Consider the following 18,416-nt stretch of genomic DNA (forward strand, 5'->3'; position numbering starts at 1 on the left):
GTTTTGAGTTACCTTAGTATTTGCTTTTGTAGTGTTTCAAAAGGAACATCATAAGAATTGTCTTGATAATTTTGAGGGAAATATTACTGCAGTGAGAAAAGGCAATAGCTAACCTATAATTGGATTGTCTTAATTTTTAAACTAGTAGGCTTTTGCTGTGTTTTTAATAAAGTAAATATGAGTTTTGTAAACTGAGTCCTTAGAAGTAATCTTTAGGTCTACAATTTGCTCTTGTTTAAATGAAAAATAGTTCTGTGGCTCATTCATGCTTTAACCAAGAACTCAAAATTTTGAGGTAGGCTTTAGGTTTTTCCCTGTGGCACTGGATATGTGAATTTTCTCCTGAGCAGACTTAAAATATGAGAAAAGGGTGGGAGGTAGCCGAACAGAAGTACTTTATGCATTGAGTTTATTGCCTTTTAAAAGGAAATTGGCCTGTAATCCCAGCACTTTGGGAGGCCGAGGCGGGCAGATCACGAGGTCAGGAGATCGACACCATGGTGAAACCCTGTCTACTAAAAATACAAAAAATTAGCTGGGCGAGGTGGCGGGTACCTGTAGTCCCAGCTACTCGGGAGGCTGAGGCAGGAGAATGGCGTGAACCTGGGAGGCGGAGTTCAGTGAGCCGAGATCGCGCCACTGCACTCCAGCCTGGGTGGTAGAGTGACACTCCGTCTCAAAAAAAAAGTAATTGGGCCTACTACATTGTTAAACATTGTTAAATTTTGCTGCCATGGTCACACACACATTTACAGATAGTTTATTAGTAGAATACTAAAGAGTATTCCAACGATTAAATCACAAAACTATGCTTTCTGCATACCCCCTTGTCTTGCTAAGGGGAGAGAAGGGTTGTATAAAAAGTTTAGGGGGTTGGGATGTGTGCATTCTGGAATTTGGGGCTTTAATACTGGAAAAGTGAGACATTTGCTTAGTATAGTGTACCATAGTAGGAAACCTGGATAGAGACGTGGAAATTAGAATCAGGAATGCAGTAAAGCAAATGGTTTATTTTGCTGTAAATGACACCACAAACTAAGTGTAGGGCAACACCACAAACTAAATGTAGGAAGCAATAAATTTTACTAGTGATGCTCAGCCCTCTTTAGGAATTCCGACTAAACTGGGGCTTGAGCAACAATTTTCAAAAGCTCGGGAGATGGTAATAAAAAATTAGTTTTGTGAGCCACCTGCTACTGTTTGCCAAGCACTTAGTTTTAGAGGGAAACAAACCCTTGTTTGGGCTTTCTTGCTAACTTGTGTGCACCAGTGAAAGCTCTTGAGCTCCCTTTGAGCTCTGGTTCCCTTTTGAGAATAACAGATGTTGAGGATTCGTAAGTACTTAATAGAGACGCGTTGGGCAATAGGTGATGAGATATAAATTAACAAAGTTCTGAAAATCAGAGTAAATAGATTTAAGCTAAGTGCATGTCTATGTCAAGGATTACATCTCATTTCAGAGGGAATTTAAGGATTTAGTTGGATTAGTTTTGGGACAAAATATAGAATATTTTGTCTGACTGCAGCCCCTTCTGCTCATGTACTCTTAAGGTTTGTTTTCTGTAGTTCGGAAAAATAAAAGTTTCAACCTAACATTAGAGGCCCCTGAGTACTTAATTCACTGTAAATGGAACCCAGACCGCCCTAAGTGCTTTAAGAGAGAGAAGGGCTGGCTGACACAGGGGCTTCAGACCTGCCTTAAACCAATTGGACTAGCCTCTTAATTGACTTTAGTTTGAACTTATTTCATGCCTGTCTCACTTAGGGATTGTAATTGTTTCAGGAGTTTGGTTGAGTTCCATCTTGGTTGCCAAAGGACTTCATTCCAAAATAGCAGTCTCCAGCACAACTCAAAGGACTAGTGGAGTCCTGTGGGCATTATTTCCCCCTATGCTCCTCTCAGCTCTTGGAATCATGGGTTCTATTGCTGCTGCTTTTTCCCTCTCCCCTCATGCTGCCATTTACTCCCTTTTATTGCATCCATAGGAAGCCTTTTGTTGGGTTGTGGGGGAAGGTGAGAGTCGGTCTTATTTACTCAGTCACACATTTATTGAGTTCCCTTGATTGCCTTTTCAGCAAACTGTTAGGCCCATAGACCTGGACGTTGCCAAGCCAGAGGGTATAAGGTGAAGATGAGACAAGGTCTTATCATGGAGTTTGCTTAGCACGAATAGAGTGCAATTATTAACCATCATGGTGTGGTAATTATACTGATTGAATCCAAGATATAGGCATGACTTGGTCTTCACAGACCATCCTTATTGTGCACCCATATGTGGACCCCAGTTCCAGCCTGCCTGTAACCTTCCCCAAAGTCCTGCTCTTAGGTTCACTCGGGACTACCTTGATTGGAAGGCCCTGCTTCCATGAGTGACCAGCATGAAGGACTCCCAGGACAAGGACCAGAGGTGACTGGTGTTACTCTGGGGCTTAGTGCAAGACTGGAGGAAGATTTTCCTGAGCAATTAGAGAGTGGCTGTAATGGAGAGCTGGGAAGGAGATGTGGGAATGGTAGCATGGAACTAATGTGTTGTCACCATGATTTCATTTTTTCCTGGGTCATCACCCTAAAGATACTCACAAAATCCCACTAGCTGGTCTCCAGCACTGAATGAGACGACAGCTTCTTGCTCTCAATTTATATTCTAGGATCGGGCAAAGGGGCAGCATTAGACAACTAGTCACACGATTTTTAACAAAAATAAGTAATTCTAACAGGACAATGTGCAGAGGTCTAGCAAGAATTTAGAAAAGAGGGCTCTCTGGTCTAAGCTGAGAGCTATTCAGATATCTCAGAACGATGAGTTCCTTCCTGTTTGTAAGGGGTGGATGGGTGCGAGCAGGGAGTAGTGAACATTGCCAGCAGAAGAAACAGCAACTGAGAAGGTAACTAGGTGATGCTGAAGCAGCAAGGATGAAGGTGAGTGCTTTGAGATGCTTTGAATTTACATCTCAAAGACTAATAGCTAACATTTATTGAGCACTTACTGTGTCCCATGCACTGCGCTAAATAAAAACTTACTCTGTAAACTCATTTGGTCCTCACTATAATCCTGTGAGGTACATCTTGTCTGCATTTAACAGATGAAGAAATGAGGCACAGAGAGATTAGTCAATTTGCCCAACATCACCACATTGTCAGTGAGCACTGGAGGTGGGTTTTGAAACCAGGCAATCTGGCTTCAGGGTCCACATTTATAACCACATTTATAACTAGACTTCCAGTGCTGTGGGCCAGGAGGGAGCTAGGAGATAGACATGCTTTAAGGAAATTGCACTAGGGACAATCATGTTAGGGTTGGTGGGGTGTTGAGAGTGGATAGTTTAGAAAGCAATTGCAGCAGTTAATCCCAGACAGTGAGAATAGTGGTGTAGAAGAGAAAGGCAGCAATGTAGATGAAGAAATGTAGATAGATTTGAGAGCTATGTAGGAGTTAAAATAGATGGGACGTATTCTCAAAAGGTTCTTGTCTCCACACATTAAAGGAACAGCAGAGCACACGTGCACTTGCAGACATACAGCTCTCAGAGTCCCTAGCACAGAGCTTTCCAATAGTGGAAGCTTGATATTTTGCTGACTAAAGGAGTGCCACCTGGCTGACTGGCAGATTTGAATGGAGCTCCCTCCAGCAAGGCTTGCCAAAGGGGCAGGGGTTCTGAGGCTCTTGTAGACTGCCACTGAGGGTATTTGGCGCCACCTGTTGGGCGTGTTACCCACGATTGCCTCCTGAATCTATTGTCATTTTTGTGTCCTGCCCCCAAGGTTAGGTGGTTCTTTCCTTCTTACTTTCCTATACTTCAACTCTTAAAATGTGAGCCTTCATTTTTATGACCCAGAGGGTCACAAAAGAAGGAGATTAGGCCTTTTTAGTCCTTATCTCCCTTTACCTCTGAAGCATCCCATGGGGCTTCCCTAGCATTTTATTTTATATTGATTTATTTATTTATTTTTAAGAAAGAGGATTTCTGTCACCCAGGCTGGAGTGCAGTGGTGTGATCATAGCTCACTGTAGCTTCGACCTTCTGGGCTCAAGTAATGCTCTTGCCTCAGCCTCCTGAGTAGCTGGGATTACAGGCATGAGCCACCGCACCCTGCATCTCCTGACTTCTTTGACTTGACACCACTTGTTCCTAGCTCTCATACTTTTCAGACAGCCATTTCTTAGTCTGCTTCTTTAAAGTCTCTGCCTCTGCCTCCCATAATATATTGTCCCTTATGACACCTTCCTTTGTCCTCTTTTTATTTGCACAGTATTTTTAAGCAAGTTTACCCATTCCTCTGGAGGCAACTCCCACACATAAAATCTGTGTCTCTGTTTAGACCTTGTATTAGTCCATTCTCACATGGCTATGAGGAAATACCTGAGACTAGGTGATTTATAAAGGAAAGAGGTTTAATTGACTCACAGTTCTGCATGGCTGGGGAGGCCTCAGGAAACTTACAATCATGACGGAAGACACCTCTTCACAGGGTGGCAGGAGAATGAGTGCCAAAGTGAAGTGGGGAAGCCCCTTATAAAACCATAAGATCTCGTGAGAACTCACTATCACGAGAACAGCATGGGGGAAACTGCCCCCATATCAAACCTTGAGTCAAAGTTCCAAGTGCCTAATGCAATGCCTAATGGCAAGGTCCCATAAGCTCGTGCACACATTTTTAGAAAAGATTCTACCTTTTTCCCCAAACATGTCCCTCGCAGTGAGTTCTCTAAGTCAGCAGTCCCCAGCTTTTTTGGCACCAAGGACTGGTTTTGTGGAAGACAACTTTTCTATGGATGGAGGCGGAGAGAATGGTTTCCAGATCAAACTGTTCTACTTCAGATCACCAGGCATTAGATTCTCAAAAGGAGTTTGCAACCTTCCCTCGCATGCTCAGTTCACAACAGGGTTTGCAGTCCTGTGAGAATCTAATGCTGCTGCTGATCTGACAAGAGGCAGAGCTTGCTCGCTGCTCACCTCCTGCTGTGCACCCCAGTTCCTACCAGGCCACGGACTGGTAGTGTTCAGTGGCCCAGAGGTTGGGGGACCCCTGCTATAAGGAACAAGCACTTATATAGAGCTTACTATGTACCAGACACTTAGGAGCACTTTTGCAATTTAGTCTTCATAATAATCCTAAGAGGTACGTACTCATCACCATTTTATACATGAGGAAACAGACATTTAGTAACAGTTCTATAGCTGCCTAGTTTCTTCCCCTTATTCTCCCCCAACTCCCTGTTCAGCCATTGAGGTCTGTTGAGCCTTCCTCTGTCCCTTCTCTCAGTGCCCCTCATCAGCCTGGACTCTCACACGACTCTGTCACTAGTCCATGTCTTTCAGCTATACTGTATTGTTTCAGGGCCCATCACTCACCTCTCCCTTCATGCCCTGCCCTATCCCCACCAAACCAGTGAAGGCCTCCCTTCCTGGGTTATCAGGCCTGTCACTTGCAGTGAGGCCTCACCTCAACTAAGGAGGTCAAAATAAGAATAACCTCTCATGTGAGTAAGAGGAACTCATCATCCTTGCCAAGCTTTCCAACCAACCCCAAACTTCAAGTATTTTTGTGTCCTTGTACAGTAAGTGAATATTTCTACATAATAAAATATTTCTTACATCTCTTTGCCAAATGAGGACATTGCTCATTTTGTCAGACAAGCTAATGTTTGATTTGAGGTTGAAGGAGAAAAGGGATTTATTCTCCAGCGATAAGCATTTTTGCTGGTGTTTGACAAACAAAAAAAGAGCAGTTCTTCTATTAGCTGCCACTTTCAGACCTCATGGAGTCAGTTGTTATTCTAATTGCTGAGACTATGAGAAGGTAACACTGGTTAATTGATGAATACTTTCCCCTCTTCTGCCCCTGCAGAAGATGTGTTGGAACTGGCTTCTCTATGAAGGCAGGTTGTAGAGACAATGACAGTTCTTCCAAGAAAGACAGTTATTACCTTGTCTTCCTGCATGGTTTTGTTTCTCACCCAGAGTTCCTGCAAAAAAAAAAAAAAAGAGACATTTTGCAGTTTCATCTACCCATTTTCTCCTCTCTCACAAAAATAATTTTTTTTAAAGACAGAGTCTTGCTCTGTAGCCCAGGCTTGAGTACAGTGGCACAATCTTGGCTCATTGCAACCTCTGCCTCCCAGGTTCAAGCAGTTCTCGTGCCTCAGCCTCCCAAGTAGCTGGAGACTGCAGGTGTGCACCATCGCACCCAGATAATTTTTGTATGTTTAGTAGAGATGGGGTTTCCCCATGTTGGCCAGTCTGGTCTCGAACTTCTGATCTCAAGTGATCCGATCCACCCGCAACTGCCATCCCAAATGCTGGGATTACAGGCATGAGCCACCATGCCCCACCCAAAAATAATTGTTTTAAAGCAGTTCTCAAGGTTTTCTAAGTTTACTTATACTCTTTTAACTCTTAAGTAACCCCAGGTAAGTGGAAGCTGAAAAGTTACAAAATGATAGTTACAAGGGCCAAGCAGTCCTGCATCCCTGTCAGAGTGAAACTTCATTCTCTCTGATGCAAAATAAAATGATGCTTGTTCTTCCAGATCCATGGTTACCATGACATATTATTCTGTATTCTTGATCTAAGAAAGCACTGGCACTGCCCAATCTCTGTGCCCTTTGATTGCTATGTCAAGCTTCAGGTTGCACACCCTGCCTTCTGTAAGGAACTTTCCTTACTTGGCCCCCAATTCCCTGATGTCTGGTCTGTGACCTGGTGTTGAAACTGGCTATGACACTGTGCTTAGACTTCCTCTTAAAATTCTGCATTCTGTTCTGGACCTGTTTCCAACCACAATGACACAACCCACTGATTTACTGTTCTTAAATCCATCTCTGCTATTCAGGCTGATTCCCAGTGATCTCATGTCCTTCTATCACTGCCTTTGGTCTTGCAAATAGACCCTACAGAGCCCCACAACTATTTAACCAATCATTTGGCCAGGGAGTAAGGCAAGAGACAAAAATTGAGGGAAGGAGAGAATGATGAGCAACTGAGGGAGCAGCTTGGGGTTGAAAAGCTACCTCAGAAAGCAGTTCTGTGATTGGGAGGAAGGTGGCTGATGTTACTGCAGGGGGTATCAAAAGCATCTGTCCTGAACTTCAGAGTCAGGTAGAAAACAAAACAGAAAGAATCTTCTTTTCCTCTGAGTCTGGGGAAACTGAGAGAGAAGGAGAAAGCCAAGGAAAGGGAACTGACACTCACTGAGCCGTTGCTATCTGCCAGGTGTACATTGATGGGCACTTTTCATAGTCATCTTTTTTGGTCCACATGACGTTCCTACCACACATATGTTATTATTTTTATTTTAGAGAGGAGGAAACTCTAAGTTAATGTGCATAAGATCACAGAGCTAGTGAGACAAGATAAGGCTAATTTCAAAGTTTATATCTTTACATACCAAACATTTCTAGTTATATTCTAGATATAAGCAAACAAGGAATTCAGAAGTAAAACTTAGCAAAAACTTCCAGATATTGTTAACTCCACCAACCTGAGCTAAAGAATGAGGCTAGAGATGAACACACACACACATGCATGCACACACATACACACAGTCACACACACACCTCAATCTTTTTAGAACTTTATTTTATTTATTTACTTATTTATTTATTTATTTATTTTGAGACAGAGTCTTGCTCTGTCGCCTAGGCTGGAGTGCAGTGGCACGATCTCGGCTCACTGCAACCTCCACCTCTTGGGTTCAAGCAATTCTCCTGCCTCAGCCTCCCAAGTAGCTGGGATTACAGGCACCTGCCACCATGCTGGACTAATTTTTGTATTTTTAGTAGAGACGGGTTTTCGCCATGTTGGCCAGGCTGGTCTCAAACTCCTGGCCTCAAGCGATCCGCCCACCTCGGCCTCCCAAAGTGCTGGGATTACAGGCATGACCCACCAGGCCCAGCCTAGAATTTTATTTTTATTATTTTTATTTCAATAGCTTTAGGAGTACAGGTAGCTTTTATTTACATGGATGAATTGTATAGTGGTGAAGTCTGGGCTTTTAGTGTACCCATTACCCAATAGTGTATATTGTACTCAGTAAATAATTTTTCATCCTTCACCCCACACCCCACTCCCCACTTCTGTGTCTCCAATGTCCGTTATACTACTCTGTATGGCTTTGCATACCCATAGCTTAGCTCCTACTTACAAGTGAGTGTTAAATTAGGTTTAGCCTAAAGCTGCTTCCTTACATGTTTTAAGTTCAGCCTAAAGGTTTCTCCATACATAGTAAACTGAAACCTAACTTGATGTGTAATCAGACTGAAACCTACTCTAGTGCCAATCACCGAGTTTTGGCCAATCAAAGGTGATCAACTGTTCAAACTGTGTTCAAATAAGACAAATGCCAAGCTTTAACCAATCCTGCTGTTTCTGTACCTCATGTCTGTTTTCTGTACATCACTTTACTTTTTCTGTTCATAAATATTCCACCACTTGGCTGTTCTGGAGTCTCTCAACCTACTCTGGCTCAGAAGGCTCCCCAGTTCACAAATTGTTCTTTGCTCAATTAAACTCTGTTGAATTTCATTCATCTAAGGTTTTTTTTCTTTAACAATGAGAACATGTAGTACTTGGTTTTCTGTTCGAGTTACTTCACTTAGGAAAATGGTCCAGTTCCATCCAAGTTGCTGGAAAATATATTATTTCATTCTTTTTTATGGATGAGTACGATTTCATGGTATATACACATCACATTTTCTCATCCACTCATCAGTTTATGGGCACTTAGGTTGATTCCATACCTCTGCAATTGTGAATTCTATGTCTTTTTGATATAATGACTTCTTTTCTTTTGGGTAGATACCCAGGAGTGGGACTGATAGATCAAATGGTAGATCTACTTTTAGTTCTTTGAGAAATCTCCATAGTGTTTTCCACAGAGGTTGTACTAATTTACATTCCCACCAGCAATGTATAAGCTATCCCTTTTCACTGCATCCTTGCCAACATCTATTGCTTTTTGACTTTTTAATATCAATGATACTGGCTGGGATAAGGTAGTATCTCATTGTGGTTTTAATTTGCATTTCCAGGCTTCGTGCAATGGCTCACGCCTGTAATCCCAGCACTTTGGGAGGCTGAGGTGGGAGTTCGAGACCAGCCCGACCAACATGGAGAAACCCCATCTCTACTAAAAATACAAAATTAGCTGGGCATGGTGGCGCATGCCTGTAATCCCAGCTACTCGGGAGGCTGAGGCAGGAGAACCACTTGAACCCAGGAGGCGGAGGCTGCAGTGAGCCAAGATCGCACCACTGCGCTCCAGCCTGGACAACAAGAGCGAAACTCTGTCTCAAAAAAAAAAAAAATTGCATTTCCCTGATGATAGTGATGTTGAACATTTTTACATATGTTTCTGGACATTTGTATATCTTCTTTTGAGAAATGTCTGTCAATGTCGTTTGCTCACTTTTTAATGGGATTATTTATTTGGTTTTTTTTTCTCTCATTTGTTTGAGCTCCTTCTAGATTCTGGATATTAGTCCTTTGTCAGATATTTGCAAATATTTTCTCTCATTCTGTGGTTGTCTGTTTAACTCTTGATTATTTCCTCTGCTGTGCAGAAGCTTTTTAGTTTAATTAGGTAGGTCCTATTTATTTATTTTTGTTTCTGTTGGATTTGTTTTTGAGGTCCTATTCATAAATTCTTTGCCTAGGCCAATATTCATAAGAGTTTTTCCAAGGTTTCTTCCAGAATTTTTATGATCACAGGTCTTAGATTTAAGTCGTTAATCTATCTTGAGTTAATTTTCGTATATGTTGAGAAACAGGGATCTGGTTTCGTTTTATTATTTTTATTTTTATTTTTTTTTGAGATGGAGTCTTGTTTGTCACCCAGGCTAGAGTGCAATGGTACGGTCTGGGCTCACTGCAACCTCCACCTCCTGGGTTCAAGTGATTCTCCTGCCTCAGCCTCCCAAGTAGCCAGGACTACAGGTGCACGCCACCACTCCTGGCAAATTCTTGTATTTTTTAGTGGAGACAGGGTTTCACTATGTTGGCCAGGCTGATCTCAAACTCCTGACCTCATGATCCACCCACCTCGGCCTCCCACAATGCTGGGATTACAGGCGTGAGCCACCACGCCCAGCCCTAGTTTCGTTCTTCTACCTGTGTCAATCCAATTTTCCCAGCACTATCTACTGAATAGGGTGTCCTTTCTTCAGTGTATTGTTTTGTCTGCTTCATTGAAGATTAGTTGGTTGTAGGTATTTGGTTTTATTTCTGGGTTCTCTATTCTGTTCCATTGATCTACTGTGTACTTTTATACCGGTACCATGCTGTTTTGGTTACTCTAGCCTTGTAGTGTAATTTGAAGTTGGGTAATGTGATGCCTCCAGATTTATTCTTTTTGTTTAGGATTGCTTTGGCTATCCAGGCTTTTTTGTTGTTGTTGTTCCATATGAATTTTAGGATTGCTTTTTCTATTTCTGTGAAAAATGATGCTGATATTTTGATAGGAATTGCATTAAACCTGTAGATTGCTTTGGGCAGTATGGTCATTTTTCATATTGATTCTTCCAATCTATGAGCATGGCATGGTTTTCCATTTGTTTGTGTCATCTATGATTTCTTTCATCAGTGTTTTGTAGTTCTCATTAGGGAGATCTTTCACCTCCTTGGTTAAGTATATTCCTAGACATTTACAATTTTTTTTGTAGCTATTGCAAGTGAGATTGAGTTCTTGATTTGATTGTCAGGTTGGTCGTTATTGGTATAGAGCTGTGTTATTGATTTGTGTATGTTGATTTTGTAACCTGAGACTTTACTGAATTCATTTATCAAATCTAAGAGTCTTTTGGAGGAGTCTTTAGCGTTTTCTAGGTATAAGATTATGTTATTGGCAAACAGAGATAATTTGACTTCCTCTTTTCCAATTTGGGTGTGCTTTCCCTTGTCTGTTTGCTCTGGCTAGGACTTCCAGTACTATGATGAATAGGAGTGGTGAAGGTGGGCATCTTTGTCTTGTCCAGTTCTTAGGGGGACTGGACAAGTTCCCCTGGACAGTTCTTGTTTTTGTGTGTGTGTGAGACGGAGTCTCACTCTGTCACCCAGACTGGAGTGCAGTGGTGCAACCTCAGCTCACTGCAACCCCTGCCTCCGAGGTTCAAGCAATTCTCCTGCCTCAGCCTCCCAAGTAGCTGGGACTACAGGCATGCAGTCCCACCATGCCTAGCTAATTTTTTTTTTTTTTTTTTTTTAGTAGAGATGAGGTTTCACTATGTTGACCAGACTGGTGTCGAACTCCTGACCTCAGGTGAATTGCCCACCTTGGCCTCCCAAACTGCTGGCATTATAGGCATGAGCCACTGTGCCCGGCCGGCTTTCAACTTTCATCCATTCAGTATGATATTGGCTGTGTGTTTATCATATCTGACTTTTATAATTTTGAGGTTTGTTCCTTCTATGCCTAGTTTGTTGAAATTTTTTATTATAAAGGGATACTGGATTTTACCAAATGCTTTTTATGCATTGATTGAAATGATCATATGACTTCATTTTAAATTCTGTTTATGTGGTGAATCACATTTATTGACTTGCATATGTTGAACCATCCTTGCCTCTCTATGATGAAACCCACTTGATCATGGTGATTTATCATTTTGATGTGCTGATGGATTTGGTTTGTTAATATTCTGTTGAAGATTTTTGCATCTCTGTTCATCAGGAATATTGTTCTGTAGTTTTCCTTTTTGTTGTGTTCTTTCCTGGCTTTGGCATCAGGTAACACTGGCTTCATAGAATGAGTTGGGGAGGATTCTCTCTTTCTTAATCTTTTGGAATAGTTTCAATAGGATTGGTACCAGTTCTTCTTTGAACATCTGGTAGAATTCAGCTGTGAATCTGGTCCTGGGCCTTTTTTTTTTTTTTTTAAGATTTTTTATTACTGATTCAATATCAGTACTTGTTACTGGTTTGTTCAGGATTTCTATTTGTTCCTGATTCAAGCTTAGAGGGTTGTATGCTTCCAGGAGTTCATTCATTTCCTCTAGGTTTGTTCAGGATTTCTATTTCTTCCTGATTCAAGCTTAGAGGAATGCTTCCAGGAATTCATTCATTTCCTCTAGATTTTATAGTTTGTGTGCGTAGAGGTGTTTATAGTAGTCTTAGATGATCTCTTGTATTTCTATAGTGTCAGTTGTAATGTCTCCATTTTCTTCTATGTTCTTAAATGCAGCTTCTACACAAGATTCCTGCATACTGTAGAAAATTTTATTTTTTTCACCAAGCCCAATTAATTTAGCTTAGCTGGAGAACTATTAAGAAGTGTGAAGACACAAATAAGAAACGAACGACTTCATTCCATAAATATAAGTAAAGGAAATTCCAGTGATGGCTTTTGCTGCACGAAGAGAAACCAGGCTAAGTTGAACTATTAATATTCGCTTTAGACTGCGTAATTTCTAAATGGTAACTATTCATACCTACCATTCGTCCTAGCCATACCTTCAGGCTTGGCTTAGACACTGGGACCTTTGTGAAGGAAGAGAGGCCTGAGAGAACTGGATTGTAGGAGATGGATGGTGAGAGGAAAGCTGGGGGTAGGGGTAGGCGTGCGTCTGGGCTTGCGTTGACTACATAAGAAGGAGAGTAAAAAACTATAAAGACTTTTTAAGATTTTGGAAACTTAGTACCTTCTTCATTTTTACTTTTTTTTTTTTTTTTTTTTTTTTGAGATGGAGTCTCGCTTTGTCGCCCAGGCTGGAGTGCAGTGGCGGGATCTCAGCTCACTGCAAGCTCCGCCTCTCGGGTTCACGCCATTCTCCTGCCTCAGCCTCCCGAGTAGCTGAGACTACAGGCGCCCGCCACCACGCCCGGCTAATTTTTTGTATTTTTAATAGAGACGGGGTTTCACCGTGTTAGCCAGGATGGTCTCGATCTCCTGACCTCGTGATCTGCCCACCTCGGCCTCCCAAAGTGCTGGGATTACAGGCGTGAACCACTGCGCCCGGCCCATTTTTACTATTTTTTATTCCTCTTTTCTGTTTTCTGATTGGGATTGGCAATAAAATCTCAAATATGGGGAAAATAATTTTTTACATAACATTTTTATGTTTTATAATTTTTATATAACATTTTAATGTTTTATAATTTTTTATATAACATTTTAATGTCTTATAAAAACAAAATTATATAACATTTTTCTAGGTGAACTTATTCTTGGTGTTCCTGAGATGTCTATAGACAATGTTACAGTAACTTTTGACTACAGATCATTTTTTTCAAATGATATAATATTGATAAAGTAATTGTAGGGCTCCCAAAATAAAATGAGTTGGTTTTGAGCCTATGGATGAGAAATCTGCTGGGGAAATGGTCAAATTTTATGTATGTATTTAATAGCCATGTAGTGGAACAAAAATTTAAAGGTATTACATCATGTTTATTTTATTTTAATTAAAACAAAAGAACAACGCATTTACATTATTTATTTAAATTATAAAATATTACAGAACAGGCTGGGAGCAGTGGCTCATGCCTGTAATCCCAGCACTTTGGGAGGCTGAGGTGGGTGGATCACCTGAGGTCAGGAGATCGAGACCAGCCTGGCCAACCTGGTGAAACCCTGCCTCTACTAAAAATACAAAAATTAGTTGGGCGTGGTGGTGGGCGCCTGTAATCCCAGCTACTCGGGAGACTGAGGCAGGAGAATCACCTGAACCCAGGAGGTGGAGGGTGCAGTGAGCTGAGATCCCGCCACTGCACTCCAGCCTGGGCAACAGAGCGAGACTCTGTCTCAAAAAAAAAAAAAAGTTATTCAATTGGTGACATACATCAACTTGTGAGTTCAGGAATCCAGTGCTCTCTCCTTTAATTTCCTATTTTCAAGTATAATAAAGCATTACACACACACACACACACACACCTCTTTAATTGTGAAAATTTCCAAACCTGCAGAAAACTTGGAAAAAATAAAATAATACTTGAAAGCTGCTATGGTTTGAATGTGTCTCCCAAAGTTACTAGGCTCTTCCTTTTGCTAGAGCTAGGACATATATATTAGTAAATCATTAGTTAAAACTGACATTTCTAGTTCAAAATATTTTTCTAGTTCAAATTTAATATTATTGTTTTAATTCAACTACGTTTACTTGCTTTTCATACATTAAAAATCTCAGTTCTGAATTACATGAACATAATCACTGATTTGCTTTATTTTATACATAACATAAAGTTGTTGTATATAAAACATTGGAAACTTAATCCCCAATGCAACAACGTTGAGAAGTGGGACCTTTAAAATACAATTAGGTCATCTCTTAAAGAGATGGGCAGAGCCCTCATAAAGGGCTTAATGCCATCATCTCTAGAGTGGATTAGTTATCTCATCTCAGGAGTGAATTCCTGATGAAAGGATGAGTTTGACTCCTTTCCTCTCCTTCATCCTTTCTCTCCTCCTTTTTTCTTCTGCCTTTTTTCTTCATCACAGCAAGAAAGCCCTTGCCAGATGTTGGCACCTGACATTAGGATTCCCAGCCTCCAGAACTGTGAGAAACAAATTTCTTTCTTTTCTTTTCTTTTCTTTTTTTTTTTTTGGTAAATTACCTAGTCTGTGGTATTCTGTTATGGCAACACAAAATGGACTAAGACAAATACCCATCATATAGATTCAACAACTGTCAAGATTTTGCTGTATTTGTTTGAACTGTGTGTGTATTCTGAATTCATTCCGAAGTAAATTAGAGATCTAGCATTTCATCCCTAAATACTTTAGCATAAAGATGACTTGATATATAACCGTGGTACTGTAATCATACTAAACAAAACTGAAAACAGCTCTCTAATATCATCTATTACCAGTTCATATTCAAATTTCCCCATTTGTCTGAAAAGTGCTTTTATATCTGTTTTTCCTCAAAGATATTGCCAAGAATCATTCACTAAATTTGATTGTAATGTCTCTTAATTCCCACTATTCCACCCATTTTTTAAACAGCATCTTTTTAGAGAGACCAGGCCAGTAGAATCTCTCACATTTTGAATTTGTGTGATTGGTTCTTTGTGGTTTCATTTGACTTATTCCTCTATCCAATGTATTTTTTTTATAGACTAGAACTTTTTGAAACAAAGGCTTGACTAGATTTAGATGAAAGATTTTTGACAATAATTCTTCATAGGTATTGCTGTGTACTTTGCATTTCATCTTATTAGGAAGCATATGCTTAATGTCTTGTCCTATTATTGGTGAGGCTAAACTTGATCACTCAGTCGAGGTGATGACAGCCATCACCTCTGTAAAGGTATTCCTCCCATTTGACAATAGCAAATAATCTATGACCATGATACTTTGGCATGATGTGACTCTCTTGTTCCTCACTGTCTATTCTCCTAATGGTTTTAACATATATGATGCCTTCCCTGAATCAATGATCACATCAGGCTTACAAAATGCTGGTTTTCTAATTCTGTTATTTTTCCCAACATTTATTCACTGGTACTCTGAAGGGTAGACCTTTTTTCATCAGTGGAACATTTCCTTGTGAAATGTCAGGATATATACTTGTTTTCTTTAAGCACCAATTTCCTGTGTTATGAATTGGAAGATCACATCCAGTGGTAATATCAATGGGTTGTTGTTGCTTACTTTTAAAAATCTGTATTCGACTATTAATAGGAACCCATGGATTTTTATATACTCAATGTGTTTAATTATATTATAGTCATCTTTTTGATGTCTGAGTTGTTCCAGTTTTGGCCAACGGAAGCTCCTTCAAACTGGCTGACCTGTTTTTTTGACATGACTCTATTAGTCTTTGAACAGTGACTTGTTTTATGAAAACAATGAGATACTCATACTTGCTTTGTATTTTCCATAACTCAGGCCTGGAACTGGTCACTTCTCCAAGAAGCTCTATTTCCTTTGAGTGGGAAATGATATTTACAAACTACAATCTGTGCATTGAGGATGCTCATTGCTACAGGGCTACTATTAGGCTCTTTCATTTGCTAGAGCAGGGACATATATGTTAGTAAATCATTAGTTAAAATTGACAGTTCTAGTTCAAATATTTTTTCTAATATTATTATTTTAATTCAGCTACTTTTACTTGCTTTTTATACATGAAAATCTTAGTTCTTTTTTTTTTTTTTTTTTGAGATGGAGTCTCTCCCTGTTGCCCAGGCTGGAGTGCAATGGTGCAATCTCCGCTGACCTCAACCTCTGCCTCCCAGGTTCAAACAATTCTCCTGCCTCAGCCGCCCGAGTACCTGGGATAACAGGCGCCCGCCACCACACCCAGCTAATTTTTTTTGTATTTTCAATAGATACGGGGTTTCACTGTGTTGGCCAGGCTGGTCTTGAACGCCTGACCTTGTGATCCGCCCGCCTCGGCCTCCCAAAATGTTGGGATTACAGGGATGAGCCACTGCCCCCGGCCTAAAAATCTTAGTTCTTAATTATATTAACATAATCACTGATTTGCTTTATTTTATATATAGTATAGTTTCAAATAAGGATACAAATATTACTTAACCATAAAACAACTGAATGATGTTCAAAGTTCTGATAGTTCTTTTTGTCCTTAGAATATATTCTATTAAGTCAGCTGGGGCAACATAATGAGACCCCATTTCTATTTAAAACATGTATTTTAATTAACTGGGTATGGTGGCATGTTCCTGAAGTCCCAGCTACTGTACTTGGGAGACCGAAGTGGGAGGATCACGTGAGCCCAGGAATTTGAGGGTGCACTGAGCTATAATCACACCAGCGCACTCCAGCACTCCAGCCTTGGCTGGCAACAGAGCAAGACCCTGTCTAAAAAAACAAAAAACAACAAACAACAACAACAACAAAAAATAGAGAGAGAAGAGAGAGAGTAAATGTATTCCACCAAGAATATACAGTAGTATCTTTTAATATCACTTGGGATACTTATTTTTTCTGTGTGGTTCAGTTCTATTTGTTTCAAATTTTAGAGGTTTTTGTCAATTTTTTATTAACATTGTAAATTATTTATACGTTTCAAAGGTCAATATTCACTTCTCACTTCTATTCTGCCTTCCTTCCTAAAAGTAGCCATTTTTATTAATTTCTTGTTTATCCTTCCAATGCAGCTTTTTTCCCCCTTTGGAGACATGGTCTCACTCTGTTGCCCAAGCTGGAGTGCAGTGGCACCATCATAACTCACTATAGCCTCGAACTCCTAGGCTCAAATGATCCTCTTGCTTCAGCGTCCTGAGTAGTTAGGACTACAGGGGGTACCACCATGCCTGGCTAATTTTTTTATTTTATGTAGAGACAGAGTCTTGCTATGTTGGCCAGGCTGGTGTTAAATTCCTGACCTCAAGTGATCCTCCCACTTCATCCTCCCAAAGTGTGGGGATTATAGGCACAAGCCACCACATCTGACCCAATCCACCTTTTTGAAAAAATATGTATCTTTCCTCTTTCTTACCCCAAAGGCAGTACATAGTTTAATCATTGTATTGCACTGTGAATTTTCCACTCTAACCTAGAGATTCCTCCGTATTAGTTCAAAGAGATCTTTCTCATTCCTTTTCGTTAGACTTTTTCCTTTAATTGATACATGATATTTTACATATTTTATTTATGAGGTACATGTGAGTATCTGTTACATGCATACAATGAGACTAATGATCAAGTCAGGTATTTGGGGTATCCTTCACCTTGAGCATTTATCATTTCTATGTGTTGGCAACATCTCAAGTCCTCTCTTCTAGCTACTTTGAAATATACTATATATATATATATATATTGTTGCTGACTACAGTCACCCCAGTCTGCAATCAAACATTGGAACTTATGTTTTTCTATCTCCTCATTCTTTTTAACAGCTTTGCATTACTCCATTGTGCAGATGTACTATAATTTTTTCAACTATTGTACTCTTACTAGGCATGTTTCCAATAATTTTCAATTGTTACAAATAATGACATATCATTTTTAAAAGGCAGATTACTATATAATAAAGATACATACTTCACTTTGGGAGGCCAAGGCGGACGGATCACAAGGTCAGGAGTTCGAGACCAGCCTGGCCAATATGGGGAAACCCTATCTCTACTAAAAATACAAAAATTAGCTGGGTGCGGTGGTGAATGCCTGTAGTCCCAGCTGCTCGGTAGGCTGAGGCAGGAGAATCACTTGAACCCGGCAGGCGGAGGTTGCAGTGAGCTGAGATGGCACCACTGCACTCCAGCCTGGGCAACAGAGCAAGACTCTGTCTCAAAAAAAACAAAAAACAAAAAGATACATATTTAAGTTTGGCATTTCCTTACACGTATTAAAATATGTTTTAACAGAAAAACATTACTTCTATTGATTTGTTTTTGGTTAGGTTATTAACACTCTCCTAAACACTTCAGTTTCATGCAACAATTTAGGAAATATCCGGTGTGCTTCTTAGTGAATGTGGAGATACTGGATTTGACAAATAACAGTTGGTTAGACT

This window comes from Gorilla gorilla, chromosome 5, assembly GCF_029281585.2.
Source record: "Gorilla gorilla gorilla isolate KB3781 chromosome 5, NHGRI_mGorGor1-v2.1_pri, whole genome shotgun sequence".
Taxonomy (NCBI): domain Eukaryota; kingdom Metazoa; phylum Chordata; class Mammalia; order Primates; family Hominidae; genus Gorilla; species Gorilla gorilla.